Source organism: Oryctolagus cuniculus, chromosome 6 (assembly GCF_964237555.1).
Source record: "Oryctolagus cuniculus chromosome 6, mOryCun1.1, whole genome shotgun sequence".
Classification (NCBI taxonomy): Eukaryota; Metazoa; Chordata; class Mammalia; order Lagomorpha; family Leporidae; genus Oryctolagus; species Oryctolagus cuniculus.
Genome location: NC_091437.1, coordinates 129,839,450 through 129,854,744, shown reverse-complemented (window position 1 = coordinate 129,854,744; position 15,295 = coordinate 129,839,450). Strand labels below are relative to the sequence as shown.

The 15,295-nt window shown below is 40.5% G+C and overlaps 1 long non-coding RNA gene across 2 annotated transcripts in view; it reads right to left on the bottom strand.

Moving 5' to 3' along the window:
• LOC103348109 (uncharacterized) overlaps nucleotides 1-13,599 on the bottom strand; it is a 42,082-nt gene extending 28,483 nt beyond the window's left edge. For both annotated transcript variants that reach the window (XR_011389501.1, XR_011389500.1), the window contains exons 1-2: nucleotides 13,331-13,599; nucleotides 5,239-5,350 (exon numbers count right to left, since the gene is read on the bottom strand). This is a non-coding gene — a long non-coding RNA (uncharacterized lncRNA). The remainder of the gene's footprint in view (nucleotides 1-5,238; nucleotides 5,351-13,330) is intronic.
• Nucleotides 13,600-15,295: the final 1,696 nt, after the last annotated feature.

The window sequence follows — 15,295 nt, the reverse complement described above, 5'->3', positions numbered from 1 at the left end:
CAAGCAAACAACACAAGGTCTTGGCACCAGATGTTAAAAATAAACCATGAGCTCTCAGAGAAAAGACAGTCTTTGTGCTGAGGACACCCCATAGCGACTTCAGTAAAGAAGCTGTGGAGAACCTCCACAGTGGACACAGCTGCCCCAGCCCTCCCACCAGCCCCAGGGATAAACCCAGAGAGATCCTATTGCCTCCTTCCTGAGAAAGGAACAAAGAAAGAAGCAGTGCTGTTGAGTTCTCCAGTCATTTTTGTTCTAACATTTTCAAGAGAGACAAAGCCAGCCCAGATGGGGGTTAGTAATCAAGCATCTATCATTTTCTTGCATTCCCAAGTAGGCTCAGCAAAAGTCTCTGCAATTTTCCAAGGATATTTTTCTCTGCATCTTGAGCTCATGGATAGTTTAAGAGAAGATTAATCTAAGGGCTTGCTGTATTATACTTCCTTGTTAAAATATTGCCTTGAAAGACATGCTTAATACCCAAGAATCCTGCTGATCCTCTTTATTAAACTCTTTAAAGGAACTCTTTAAACAGTGAACAGAGCTGAACATTATAGTTTCTACTTAAGCTCAAGATTGACTTTACTACCAGGGTGCTTACATTCAAAGTTTGATGATCCCCGAGGGCATCCAGGCACTGGCTCTGTAATCTAGACATTATCCTGAACTTTTCCAAAGATGGAGAAAATGAAAGGGTCTGCCAGGAGGGAGAATAAAAGATATCTGATTTGCCCCAGATTTCTCTTCAATAACTTCACATGCCCATGTAGGATAGAAATCAAAATAGCAATTTCCATAAAGTGTTTCCTATGTGGCAATCACTGCCCTAATGGAACTAATGATGTGAAGAGATGGGTACTACCAGGAACCCTATTTTTACAGATGAGGAAATCAAGGCTTATGGAGTTGCCCATGTAACCTGCTCTAAACCCACCAAAGTCTAATTCCTTAGATCTCTCCCCATTGCAGTTCTAGCACTGAAAGGCTTGCCCCGCATGTTTATCCTTCCTTACTTCATGACCTGGTCCCTGTGCTTCTGCCTCAATCTTAAAGTCACGCATAACTTAAAGCAGCATAGGAGCATTTCACCAGAAAGAACTTTCGTAGGCTTCAGAAGAATCTGTTCCTTCTCCACCTTTACCATTTTTCAGCTGAGTTGTCTCAGGCAAGTATGAGCCTCAATATTCTCATATTAATGGCAATGGTTATGAGGTTCATATGAAATAATAAATGTGAAAAGCAAACTGTAAATTGTGAATAGTTGACAAACATTAGTCATGAGTATTAAACTGTGAGAGGTAGTCAATAGCAACAAAATAAAATATGACCAGTTCAAACATAGTTCATATATGTGGGGGAAAATCAAAAGTATATGGATAGTTGAATGAAGTAATAAAATAGAGTAGAATATAAATATGTTCCTAGGATGCAGAGCTGGTAACAATGAAAGGAGGTCATGAACAAATCTTCATGATTCTTAAAAGCTACATATATATATATATATATATTGTAAGGTTTATAGGGCTCTTTGGGTTGGTATTTTGTTATATATGAAGGCATGAATGCAGGTGAGGCTTTGTCAGCTGGAGTATGTGAGCAGGAAAATGGTTGCAGTGGACATTCGTGACCAGATAACATTTGCAGCAACACTTAAGGACAGGTCCTCAGAGCAGATGGAGCTCTAGAGCAATCTGACTGGCTTCTGGAAATAGTGTGGTCAGGGAATGAGAGGAAGGGAAGAACCACAGAAATAGTTTCCCCATCCTCACTCCAAGCTTTCGTTTTCAGATATTTCTGTGAGAGTGGTCCTCAAAAAATTCAACGTGTACTGATTTTTACTGTCAGCATAACTCAGAGATCACTGGGCTTAAAATAAAGACCTTGCAACTTCATAGTTGGTTTTGCATATACTTGTTAGGTAGAACTCAAAACACTTGCATGGAAGAAGAGGCTTCATTGAAGGATAACTAGGAAAAGAGGATTCAATCTATACTGGGAGAATTAAATATGTTGGAGGGGACAGGCTCAAGCCTGCTTCCCAAAGGGACCTCTCAAAGATCTCTAAGGCTTAGAGAGAACAGAAACCAGAGTAGTGAATGTCTCAGAATGTTTTCAACTACAAAGGATAGAATATTCAGCCAAAAGGTATGGTTTGAGCAACACAAATATTTATCCTCTCACATAATAATGAAATGTTTGGCATAAAAGAGGCTCCATAGAAGTCCTAGCTGCTAGCAATAGTAATAATAACCTGCAATATTAAGTGTAATAACTATAATCATTGCTATCATTATAACAAAAAATTCAAGATAGGTAACTTCAAACATTGATGCAACAGCTCAGAGACCCAGGTACTTTTCTTCTTTGTACTCTGACATTAATACCTCCTTTCATGACACCAAAAGGGCTGCAGTGGTTCCAAGGATCATATGTGGACAAATCACACACAGAATAAAATAAAGGGATGCTTCCCTTTTTGTAGGAAAAGAAACCTTTCCCCCAGGCCCTCAATAAATATTCCTTTGGGTCCTCTGAACCAATACTGAGTTATTTGCCTATGCCCTAGTTATGAGAAAAGCTGTGGAAAGAGTAACTGGCATTTTTCATAGTAAAAGGGCCTGGCCAATAAAGTAAGTTTCTGGAAAGAGTGTCAGCAATCCATAATATTAGGTTAGTTGTCCTACCAAAGAGGATCGCAGGCTAGCAGTCCTACAACACTGGGCTGCCTCTGGAGGTAGGGAATTTCTCCAGAAGAAAGAGATGCTATTGGGCAATCTAAAGTTTGCGTAAGTAGTTTTATACTTTGAAGTCAGCCTTTTTCCTATTTTAGGAGATTAAATATGGGGCCCACCCACCTTTACCAAGAGTCAGAGTATGGGAAATGGCAACTGTTATAATGGAAGCTTCCAGAAAAGGAGCTGAACACTTTCAGCACAGCACCTGCCCCTGCCTGTCTCATAGTCAGACTCAGCTGGGACAGAACAGCCAGAAGCTAGAGAACAGACTCAGCAGGAAGTTATAGTCACTGAAGGATGGCCACTGATCAACAGCTGTGAACCACGGAACACCGGATGCAGCTATCACCACGCTGCCTTAACTGCCCCCATGACATGGGAAACTTTAATGTTTAGAGAAATGGAACAGTTCCAACCACTGCTGAAATAGAAGAAATTCACCAACCCCCAGGAGAAAATACTGTTTTGTGGGTTCAACTCACCATGGAAATGACTGGATGGTGACATAACCTGGTCAAGACAGATTATTTTGAGAAAACAGACACTAGGAGGTGAATTTCTGTGACTCTGTAGAGAACCAATCTAATTTATTTCCTCAATACTGACCCTTAAAGGGGCATTTATCAGAGATTTTGCTACGGATAGGCATGGCACACTACTGGGAAGCAGGCTAGACCTTGGGCGACCCAGGCAAGCAATGGCTGGATGTTGGCCTTGGTGCTAGCTATTGGAAGTAGAAAGGACTTAATCACAAGGATAGTGGGCATCGGAGAACATGGCCCCTAGCTAAGAACTAAGGCTCTAACTTCAAACAGATTATGCTTCAAATCCCTCTTAATAGTCGTATGAACTCTGGCCAATTATCTAACCTCTCTAAGCCTCAATGTTCTTACATACAATTAGGGAATAATAATTATACCTTCCTCAGTGAGTTGATGTGAAGATTAAATGAATTAATACACGTAAATTTTCAGACTGTTACCTTGCATGTATAAATATTAGCAACTCTTAATAGAGGAGAAGGCTATGAGAGAATCCAGCCATAATCAAAATCAAACCAATCCAAAATCAAAGAGAATAACTAAACTGATTGTGGTTTAGTCAGTTAACAGCAGAACTCAATGCAAATGCAAGGGAGTTGACAATTGAAATCTGAGGGGCGGGGGAGTGCATCCTTTTTTACCCATGATACAATTTTTGAATGCATTAATTTGACTTTTATAGGTTGCTTCCCCATGTTAGAGTGAAAGTTGAGCCTCTATAAAACAATTTGGAGCTTCTCTGTGAAGTGCAAAGTAAATAAGCTGGGTTGGTGAGGGCTAGATCATTTGTAGTAATAACCAAATGTCCTGCCAACTTGAGTGCACACAGGGTACACGTGTTATTTAAACTCCCTTCTGTTACCTTGAGGAACAAGACCCAATTAGTGTATGGGTAGAAATGAGGACAATGTAATATCTGGAACCCGAGAATACCTTAAAGATTAGGCCTCCCAGAGAGGCACAGAGCTCAGGAGTTGGTTTAGGCAATTCTAGATCTCAGTTACCTTGTCACTACCTCAGCCCCAGGAGTTCTTAGAGTTCTGCTAGTACAATGAGTCAGCTTGTTTCTATTTCTCCACCTCCCTCTCTGCTATAAACAATGACCTATGTCATCTGGTTTCCACTTACTCATCACTTTGGTTGACTCATTACTTCTGCTGACCATTTCTATTACTCATGCTCCTTCTGCCTTATGGCTTTGCTGCCTTCATTCTCTAAGTTTCTTTTCATACTTTATTTACCCATTTCAATCCCCATTGTTTTGATTGATCAAAGTTCTTGTTCTACAACCTCTTGGCTTCTAGATTCTCATCAATAGTCCACAAATGGTCTAATTACTGTGCCCAAGAAGATGAGCTCCCACAGTGCCATCGTGAATATATTTGTTTAAAGAATTGCCTAGGGCCTTTCTGGGATGGAAGGTGGTCCTCTAAAAGAGGACTGTAAATATTGCAGGCATATTGGTCTACCCACTTCAGTAAGTATCTCAAAACAGAGACTAGATCTGAGCAGGGAGGAATCGTCTAGAATCATCAAACCCACAAAAGTTTGAGTTTGAATAAATAAAGGACTTTGGCACTTGACTGGGCATAAAATAAAGTTCTGAGGGCTAGGCAAACAATCGCTAGTGGAGGTGTCCAAGTTACCAACAACACTAGGAGAGAGAAAAGCCATATCAACTTTATGTTACAGTAAAGAATGGTGGGAGGTTAATACAGTATATTGATATTTCATTGAGATAGTAGATGCTAGTGCTAAAATTCAGAGACTTTATTGTTATTGCACTATTTGTTTTTTTCAGACATTTCAAATATTTCTTATTCCTCACTTTCTAATAGTCACTTGTGAAAATTGCAGCTTGTCTTACCAATGCTCAGGTATGCGCCAATGTAAAGAGAGAGTGGTGCCTGCCTAGGCACCACTAGTCACAGAGGAAGGTAAATATCAAAGAAGTTTCTTGCCTTAGAATTGGGTCTTTAGAGCTCTTGATTATTTTGGTTTTTGTTTTCCACAGCCAAGAGGTGCTTAGGAGACAATTTCAACTAAATGTGATGTGACATCCTGGATGCAATCCTGGAATAGAAAAAGGACATTTGGTTAGAATTAAATAAATCCTAATAAACTATGGACTTCAGTTAAAAACTTACCACATTGGTTAATTAGTTGCAACAAATGTACCACATGAATGTAAGATGTTAAAAACAGAATCTGGCGCAGAGGTAGAGGAAGAGGGAAATGGAACTTCCATACTATCTGCTTGATTTTTATGTAATCCTAAAACTGTTGTAAAAATAAAATCTATTAATACAAAAATAGAAATACCCCTAGCAATGCATAATTTAGACATCTGGTTCACTCAAAAGGCAAGTGATTTAGGCCATCGCCAATAATCTGTGCTTTCCTATAATAACAAAAGATGAATTATGCTACTAGGAGGAAATTATTAGGGAAAGTGTTAGGCTCTTCATTTGTTGGGCCACCATCCGACCTTAACAACAATCAAGTAGCCAAATTGCCCTCTTTACTCTTCAAAATGCAACTATAACTTACATACAGGAAATATTAATCAGGGGAAACCACATGCTATCATTCTGATGCCATGACTCTAAGCTTCAGATCTTAACATGATGGGCTACTTGACTTAAAAAAAATAAGAGTAGAAAGTGCCAAACAGGTGGCAGCACTTGACAGAGAGCTGGGGCAGAACAGTGAGTTCCTCATAATGAGAAAGCTTCTGCCAAGAGCCATTTCAGACATAGGTCAGGAAAGAAGCTCAGCAGAACAGAATAAGCATTCTAATTGAATTTATATTATTATATCGATGATGCACTTATATATTGCTTTTTTTCACCAAGGCTTTCAAGCATTTCAGGCTAAGTTCTGCACAACAGAATTTAGAATATTGAATAGCAGAGCCACACTTTAAAATCCTCACCTTCAAAAGTCTTCAAGGAAATCCACAAAACCACATGTTTGGGTAGTTATGAGTTAGGAATTACAGCTGCCTCGGGAGAAACGTTTGTCAAGGTTTTGCTTCTCTTTGTTTTCAATCTTCTCTTGAAAGATAATTGCCATCTTCAGTTTGACAATGTTCATGGCCAAAGATGGAAAATCTAAAAACCCAGTATGGTGCTGGCAGTGCTTTCAATGTTCGTTTACCACCAAAATTCATATAGAAACTTAAAATCCCCAATGCAACAGTGCTAAGAACAGGGCCTTTGGGAGATCATTAAGCCTGAGGGCTTAGCTCTGGTGGATGGAATTAGTGAATTCATCCCACTTACCTTCTGCCACCCACCACATGAAGAGGCAGGAAGGCTCCACCTTGGAAGCAGAGAGCAAGCCTTCCCTGACACCAAATCTGCTCGCATCTTGATCCTGGCCTTCCCAGACTCCAGAACTGCAAGAACTAAATTCTGATTGTTTCTAAACTACCCAGTAACAAGCCCTTTGTTATAGCAACAGGAGCAGACTAAGACAGGGCTGGGTGTGTGGGTGAGCCTGCTACAGAAGCTGTGGCTGATGACCTTCAATCACCCCTCTCCGGAGGCCTACCGTGCTTCTCATTTCAGGGTATGCACTTCTGTCTTTACCGAGGCTATCACAATGGGCAGAAACTCACTGCAATCCAGAGATAAGAGGGATTTTCTTTTAAAACTGAAGCACAATTTCACAAAGGCTCTGAAATCCAGAAATGAAATAGAGTTGGTCCAAGCAGACATAGGAAGTGGAGGGCTCCATGGATAGCAAGATTCTACCTTCCATTCATCAGAAGGCCATTTGGTTTCTCAGCTCTGCTCCCTTCTGGAATCTACTTTTGCTCCTGTTCCTGCCCTGCAAGCTGGCCTTCTTGATTTATCCAGAAATAATAAACCTGCTCTCCCATGCTTCAGTTGCCTTGGTGTGTCATGGATCCCGCCCACTCTGGATCCTGCTCTGCATGATGGTTCAGTTTAGCACTCATCGTCTGACTCTGTCAATTTCTCAATTCCAGATCCCCAGACAGAATACTCAGGACAGGTGGGATTCTCTGTCACATAGTTTACCAACTGCTTCTAGGAACTAAGGGTCATTGACAGTAGGGTCTCTAAGACTAGAATATGAGAAGGAAGGAGGAATATACTTGTCAGTGTCCTCATCTCACCTTTAAAATTAATTTAATTTATATTATTATACTAATAACATATTCCTTACTGAAGAACGAAATATCAGGATGGAGTGAAGAGGCTTAGTAATTAAGGTGCAATTGGGATGACCACATCCCATATCCAGGTGCACGGGTTTGATTTCTGCCTCCTGACTCCAGTTTCCTGATAAACAGATCCTGGAGGGCAGCACTGAAAGTTCAAGTGTTTAGGTTTCTACTACCCATGTGAGAAACTTGGACTGAGTTCCTAGCTCCTGGCTTTTGTCATGGGCCCACCCACAGTCAGCCATCACAGGTATCTGGAGACTGAACCAATAAATAGGATATCTCTCTCTCTCTCTCTCTCTCTCTCTCTCTCTCTCTCTCTCTCCCCCTCTCTCTCTCATTGCCTCTCAAATAAATAATAAACTGTTTAAAAAATCAGGATAAGCAAACACATTTCTAAATGTCTGTAATTCCACAATCCAAAGGTAACGATTGCAAACATTTCAGCAAACCTCTCAGAATTTTTAAAATCAATGGCTGGCACCTTGGATCAATAGGCTAATCCTCCACTTGTGGCGCTGGCACACTGGGTTCTAGTCCAGGTCGGAACACCGGATTCTGTCTCGGTTGCTCCTCTTCCAGTCCAGCTCTCTGCTGTGGCCTGGGAGTGCAGTGGAGGATGGCCCAAGTTCTTGGGCCCTGCACCCCATGGGAGACCAGGAGAAGCACCTGGCTCCTGCCTCCTGGCTTCAGATCAGCACAGTGCGCCGGCCACAGCGGCCATTGAGGGGTGAACCAACAGTAAAGGAAGACCTTTCTCTCTGTCTCTCTCTCTCACTGTCCACTCTGCCTGTCAAAAAAAAAATCAACATGGATTTATATATGCACCAATATTGTTAACCAAATAGAAATATATACACTATTATAAAATTTGTTTTTTCACTTAAGAGGATATGTGAATATATTGAAAATAATTTCATGACCATGAATACAAATCATTATTTTTAATTATGGCTTATTTACTCATCTATGTACTATAATTTAACCAGGTGCCTATTGTTAGCATTTAAGCTGTTCCAGTTTATTTCTTGCTATTAAAAACAGCAGAAACACTCAGATTAATGATGTCATCACATATGTCTATACAATCTCCAGAAACTTTTTTTTAATATAAATTCTAACAAGTGGATTTGCTTATTTAGAAGGTGTGTGCTATATGATCTGAATGTTTTGCCCAAAGGTAGCACTGAAGTACATTTCCATGGTACTATATCTGCATGATATGCCAGCATCTCATTATCATGGATGTCATCATTCTCTTTAAACTACCCCAGTTTCTCCTTAACTGCCTGATGTTCCCTTAACTTGTCATGTATGTGGCAACTTGGGCTAAAGTGGTATGGGTTATAGCTCCCTTCAGACCAGAGAATATATGTCAGTGGCTCTCCTTGGCCAAATGTTGCATTTGAGAGAGGATTATTTTCAGTTTGACCTTTGTTTCCTCTTTATCTTTGCAACTTGCTAAAATGTTTGTGTTGAGCATCTGCCTTTCCTTCCCCAGCTGGGATGAATTCTGGAATGGAGTTTTCCTTCTCTATTTAAAACTGTCAAATATATCATTTCCAGGTTTAGTCCGGAGTGTCTACTGAACAGCCTTCTTTGGTCAAGGAGTACGGACATATCAGCTGACAAAACTGACAGTCTGATAAATGATCTGAGGGCTTATACTGAACAGGCTTTGACATACTAGTGCCTGCTTTTTGTGTGGAGGAAACACTTATTCATTCACATAGTCATTTACTTTACGTATTCATTTACCCATCCATATTTATCAAGGACCTCTGAATTTTCTCAGGGTGATTATTTCTTAAATATCATATTTGTTATTTCTGAGATGCTGTACTTTTATTGTACATTATCATCAAAGGCTTATTGGCTCCACCAGATACAGAGTTCAACAAATAAAAAGTGAAAAGGCCATAGTCCAACAGCAAAATAAGCATGGGCTAAAAACAATAATCAAAGGAAAAGATGTTCAATGTAACTCATGCAAAGTAAGTTTTAAAATAGTCACAAAATCTTTAAAACTATAGTAGTATATCATTTCTATCAGTTTGTTCGACAAATACTTACAGAAAAGTTTGGCAAAACACTGCAAAAAAATTTTTTTGAGAGATGGGACAAGAGAGTGAGCTCTCATCCACTGATTCAATCCTCAAATGTCCACCCCCCACCAACCAAGACAATAGATGACAGGAACCCAATTATTTGAGCCATGCCCATTGCCTTCCAGGGTGTGTATTAGCAGGAAGCTGGAGTCAGAAGCTAAAGCCAAGAATTGAACCTGCACTCTGTTGTAGCATGCAGACACCTTAACTGATAGTCTGAATGCCCACCCAACAGGATTATGTTTTGTTAAAGTCACCCTTAATGTAGGTGCTGGGATGGTAAGTACATCATCAACAAGGACAAAAGAGAAAGAGGTATGTATTTATATAACAAATTTAGGTGGCCAATAATAAAATATTTCAGCTATTTTTAATAAAAGAAAAATATCTGATTATTGTAGCAGTTGGCTTAATTACAAAAAAGGCAAAAGCCAAAAACAATCTGTAATTATATAACCCAGAGGTAATCAACAAAGACCACACATTAATTTCTGTTTCCTGAATCTTTTTCTTCAGTACAGTCCCAAATAATAGCTGCCAAAGAATCACATTCAAAAGGGCCTTCAGGATAAAAACATTTTTGAAGCGGCTGTTTGTATAAAATGAACGATGATAATTAATCACAAGGAAGGGAGAACAGGAGGCATCTGGGCAGTGTTGAGGGCGAGGGTGGGGAAAGTAGGGAGGGGAAAGAAGGTAAGGAAAAGAACAGAAAATTGGAAGATTGGATCAGTTGGTGGCTTATAAAAGCAGAGGGGAGAACACAGGAGAAAGGCAGCGAAAAGGCCAGAATCAGAGCAGATCCTTGCACCCATCAGGATCCTTTTAAAGGACACAAGTGACAAAAACCCAGTGCACAGCAAGCTATGCAGAAACCAGGGAGTATTTGGAGGCATGCATAGTGCTAGTGACTAAAGGGAAAATTCTGCAACCAGACCACACAGAGTTAAACCGTGTCTCCCAAACAGTAGGAACCAGGGACTCCAACACTTCCAGGACTCCTGTAGTGCTATCTCTTGTCTGCTTTTCTCTTCACCCCACGTATCACATTCCACTGCAGGCCAGCTCACATCTTGTGACAGAAAACATGACTTCCAAGAGCTGGCCAGCTTCCTACCCCAAGTCTCCCACAACCAGGTCCTTAGACTGTTCTCTCAGTTCCAGTTAGGGAAACTGCAGAGACTACTTTGTCCACTTTGAGTAAGTTGAGCACCCCGAGCCAGTCAACTGTGGAAAGATGGCTGATGTCAGGCAGGAACATGGCAGCTCTCTCTAGAGCCACAAGGTTAGAGTAGAAGAAAAGCTGCTCCAGAGAAACAGAAGTTTTCTCCAGGTTCTGGACAGAAACACAAGAGACATTCTTCCATCTCAATGCAGCAGGACTCCAAACACTTGGAAGACTTGAGAGAGAACACAGAGCACCGCAACTTCCTGTCTCCCTGGACCTCTGTGGGTGCTGTCTTCCCCTTCAGTGTCTGTTCGCTTCAGGCATTTCATTCATCTCCTGGCAGAGCCCCATACATCCCAGCACAGTCCTAAGAAGCAAATAGAATCCTCCAAGGCCAATTTAGGTGCTTGCTCAAGTCCCTTACAAATCTCAAACTTTCTAAAAGAGTTTTCAAAAATTTTAGTTGATGCATAATAAAATACATATTTATGAGGTACAGTGTGAATTCAATATATGTATGCAATGTGTAATGATCAGATTAGGGCATTTGATGTATCCACGATCTCAAACATTTATAATTTCTTTGTGCTGGAAATCATCAAAATAGCTCTGTCAGTTATTTTGAAATAAACAATTGGATTTTGTCAGCCTTAGTTACCCTACTTAGCTATAAAACGTTAGAAGTTATTACTTCTATCCAGTTGCACCCCTGTACCCATTAAGTATCCTTTCTCCAACCTCCCTACCCACACAGCACTACTCTACTTTCTACTTCTCTGAGATAAATTGTAAGTGAGAATATGTGGTATGTCTTTCTGTCCCTGACTCACTTCACTTAACCAGTTATCTAGCTCCATCAAAATTGCTACAAAGTACAGATTTCACTCTTTGAAGGGTCTTTAAAAAGTTCTTGAAAAATGTATATTATGAAAAACATATGCGTGGATTTCAAAAATATTTGTCCCAAAACATTATACTTTTTTAAAAATGTATATTTATCGAGCCGGCGCCGTGGCTCAATAGGCTAATCCTCCACCTTGCGGCGCCGGCACACCGGGTTCTAGTCCCGGTCGGGGCGCCGGATTCTGTCCCGGTTGCCCCTCTTCCAGGCCAGCTCTCTGCTATGGCCAGGGAGTGCAGTGGAGGATGGCCCAGGTGCTTGGGCCCTGCACCCCATGGGAGACCAGGAAAAGCACCTGGATCCTGGCTCCTGCCATCGGATCAGCGCGGTGCGCCGGCTGCAGCGGCGGCCATTGGAGGGTGAACCAACGGCAAAAGGAAGACCTTTCTCTCTCTGTCTCTCTCTCTCACTGTCCACTCTGCCTGTCAAAAAAAAAAAATGTATATTTATCTCCACCTATTTGAAAGGCAAAATGATAGAGAGAGGAATCTTCCATCTGCTGGTTCACTCCCCAGATTCCCACAACATCCATGGCTGGGGCAGGCCAAAGTCAGGAGTCTGGAACTCCACTGAGGCCTCCCAGAGGGTGACAAGGGCCCAACACCTGAGCTGCCTCCCCTGGTATGCATTAACAGGAAGATGGCTGGGAAGCAGAGAAGCTGGGACTTGAACTGACACTCCAATATGTGATGTGGACATCCCAAGCAATGGCTTCACCTGCTGTGCCATAATGCCCACTCCATAAACTTATCTTTTAAATCATCTTTTCCATGAATTTTTTCAAGTACCCATGTTTAGCACATTTCCTTTATCCTTTCATCTGCTAATGGGCACCTAGGGTTGTGTCCATATCTACAAATCCCAAACTTTTGAAACTGATTGCCTAATCTTATAGCTCAGGAACAAGGCAAAGCAGTAGAGAACATCTGAAAAGCATGTCCAAATACATGGAGGATTGTGAGGTAGGGTAGAGGAGTCACCATTGTTGCTTGGGAACTAACCAGTGTTGACCAGTTTATGTCAAATTCCAGCTAAGTTACTCAACAATGGGATAGGTAAATATGTAAAAAGTTGAGGTGACATTGGAAATTAAGAGAACCAGTATTAAGTCTAGAATAAGAAACCCTGGCTCCAGAGTATCTCATCTACCCCAGAAAATGATGTGCTCCCAATCCTTGTTTTTTCTTTCTTTTTCTTTTTTTTTTTTTTTTATTCTCAGGGTAGTCCCTTTGTTTTCCATTCACTTATCTTGTACTCTTTGAGTAAGTGAAGTAAGATTTTGCTCAAGTACATTCCAGCTATTTCTATTCCCCAACATTTTCAAGCATACCATCATTCTAATCCAACTCATTTACTAGATTATAAACTCCATAAAGCAAGATAACTGATACTGCTTATACTTCTTTGTCTTCTCTCTCCATGTTGTGATGTAGTATGGATAATGGTGCTCAGCAAATATTTGTTAAGTTGAATCAATATATAATCACAAAGTATTTGGACATGATGACTATGCCTGCAATTAAAGGAGGCTTAGAATACATTCTATAAATAAGATTTTGCTAATCCACCCTTTCAATTACTTTTAAAATAGTATTCGACTCACTCAGCCAATATTTATTGAGTGGTCAACTCTGCACAACTCAGGTACAAGGCACTCAGGGTATTCAGGGTAATTATCACTTACTTCCAAAAAGACTGAAGTTCCTAAAGAAAAGTTAGACCGCTGCAGGAACAAAGAGTAGGCAAGCTTAAATTTAACCACTGTTTGCAGACAAGATGTGAAGGGTGAAGCAGACATCTACAAGCTGGCTCCATATCCCAGGAACCCTCAGCAACTCTCACACCAACAAGTTCCAGTGGCTAAACCCAGCGTTCTGCTGCTGCTGCTGTTGCTGTTTTAAGAACGAGTAAAATGACTCAGAGGGTTGCTTTTTTCTTCTCATCATGTTCTCCAGAGAAGGGCATGGAGCGTTACTCTATTTAAAGAGTCACAATTAGTGTGGAGTCATTGCCATATATTAACTACACTATTCAGGAGCTGTTTGCAGACCACTTAAAACTCAACTGTGCTTAATTGCCCATTTGGACAATTAATATTGTAGTCCCGTTATTTTTTCCTGGTGCTATTCTCTTTTTTACTTTAATGTTCTTGTTTTTTCTTTTTAATTTGGAAAAAGTAACTTTTGCTTTGTGTTGTTTTAACTCAGTGTCTTATGAACTTCCATAGAAGAAGCCTTTTCCATTCTCTCCATATATGAAGCTCCCTTTGTGGAAAGCATTCAGAGGAAAGTAGCAAAGTCAATCCAAACAAAAAATCCAAATTCCCTAGGTAATCTAGCTTCAGAAATTCCAAGAGGCTGAGCCTTTGCTTCTTAGATATCCTGAGACTAAAGCTGTAACACAAGCTATGACATTAAGAGAAAAGATACAATATTCATTGAATCTGTCACACATCTCTCACCATTCCTATGGAGTGAGCAGTGGATCTAGGGAATAGTAAACAGATCCAGTAGCCTGACCACATCCTTTTAAAGTTTGTCCCTACGTCTCATAAGGATCTGGCCTCTCTTTTTCTTGATTATATACAAAGGAACCAACAACACCTATTCTTTTAAATGTGCAAAAAAATGATTGCCTGCCCTTGTGATATTTCTCTCTCATTATCACCTCTCTCTCTTTCTCTCCCTCTCTCCCTCTCTCCCCCCTTCTATCTCTGTGACTCTGCCTTTCTTTTTTTTTTAAACTTTTATTTAATGCATATAAATTTCCAAAGTACGACTTATGGATTACAATGGCTTCCCCCCCATACCGTCCCTCCCACCCACAACCCTCCCCTTTCCCACTCCCTCTCCCCTTCCATTCACATCAAGATTCATTTTCCATTATCTTAATATACAGAAGATCAGCTTAGTATACATTAAGTATGGATTTCAACAGTTTGCTCCCACACAGAAACATAAAGTGAAAAATAATAGATGATTTTTTTAAATGATGATGAAATGAGATCAGACCTATTGTCATGTTTAATCCCAGTGAGAGTCAAGTTGGGAATTGATAATTTCTTTTTTTTTTTTTTTTTTTTTACAGAGGATCAGTTTAGTATGCATTAAGTAAGGATTTCAACAGTTTGCACCCCCATAGAAACACAAAGTGAAATATATTGTTTGAGTACTAGTTATAGCATTAAATCTCAATGTACAGCACATTAAGGATAGAGATCCTACATGAGGAGTAAGTGCACAGTGACTCCTGTTGTTGACTTTACCAATTGACACTCCTGTCTATGGCATCAGTAATCTCCCTATGCTCCAGTCATGAGTTTCCAAGGCTATGGAAGCCCTCTGAGTTCTCCGACTCTTATCTTGTTTAGACAAGGTCATAGTCAAAGTGGAGGTTCTCTCCTCCCTTCAGAGAAAGGTACCTCCTTCTTTGATGACCTGTTCTTTCCACTGGGATCTCACTCGCAGAGATCTTTTGCCAGAGTGTCTTGGCTTTCCATGCCTGAAATACTCTCATGAGCTTTTCAGCCAGCTCTGAATGCCTTTAGGGCTGATTCTGAGGCCACAGTGCTATTTAGGACATCTGCCATTCTATGAGTCTGCTGAGTATCTCACTTCCCATGTTGGATCACTCTCCCCTTTATTTACTC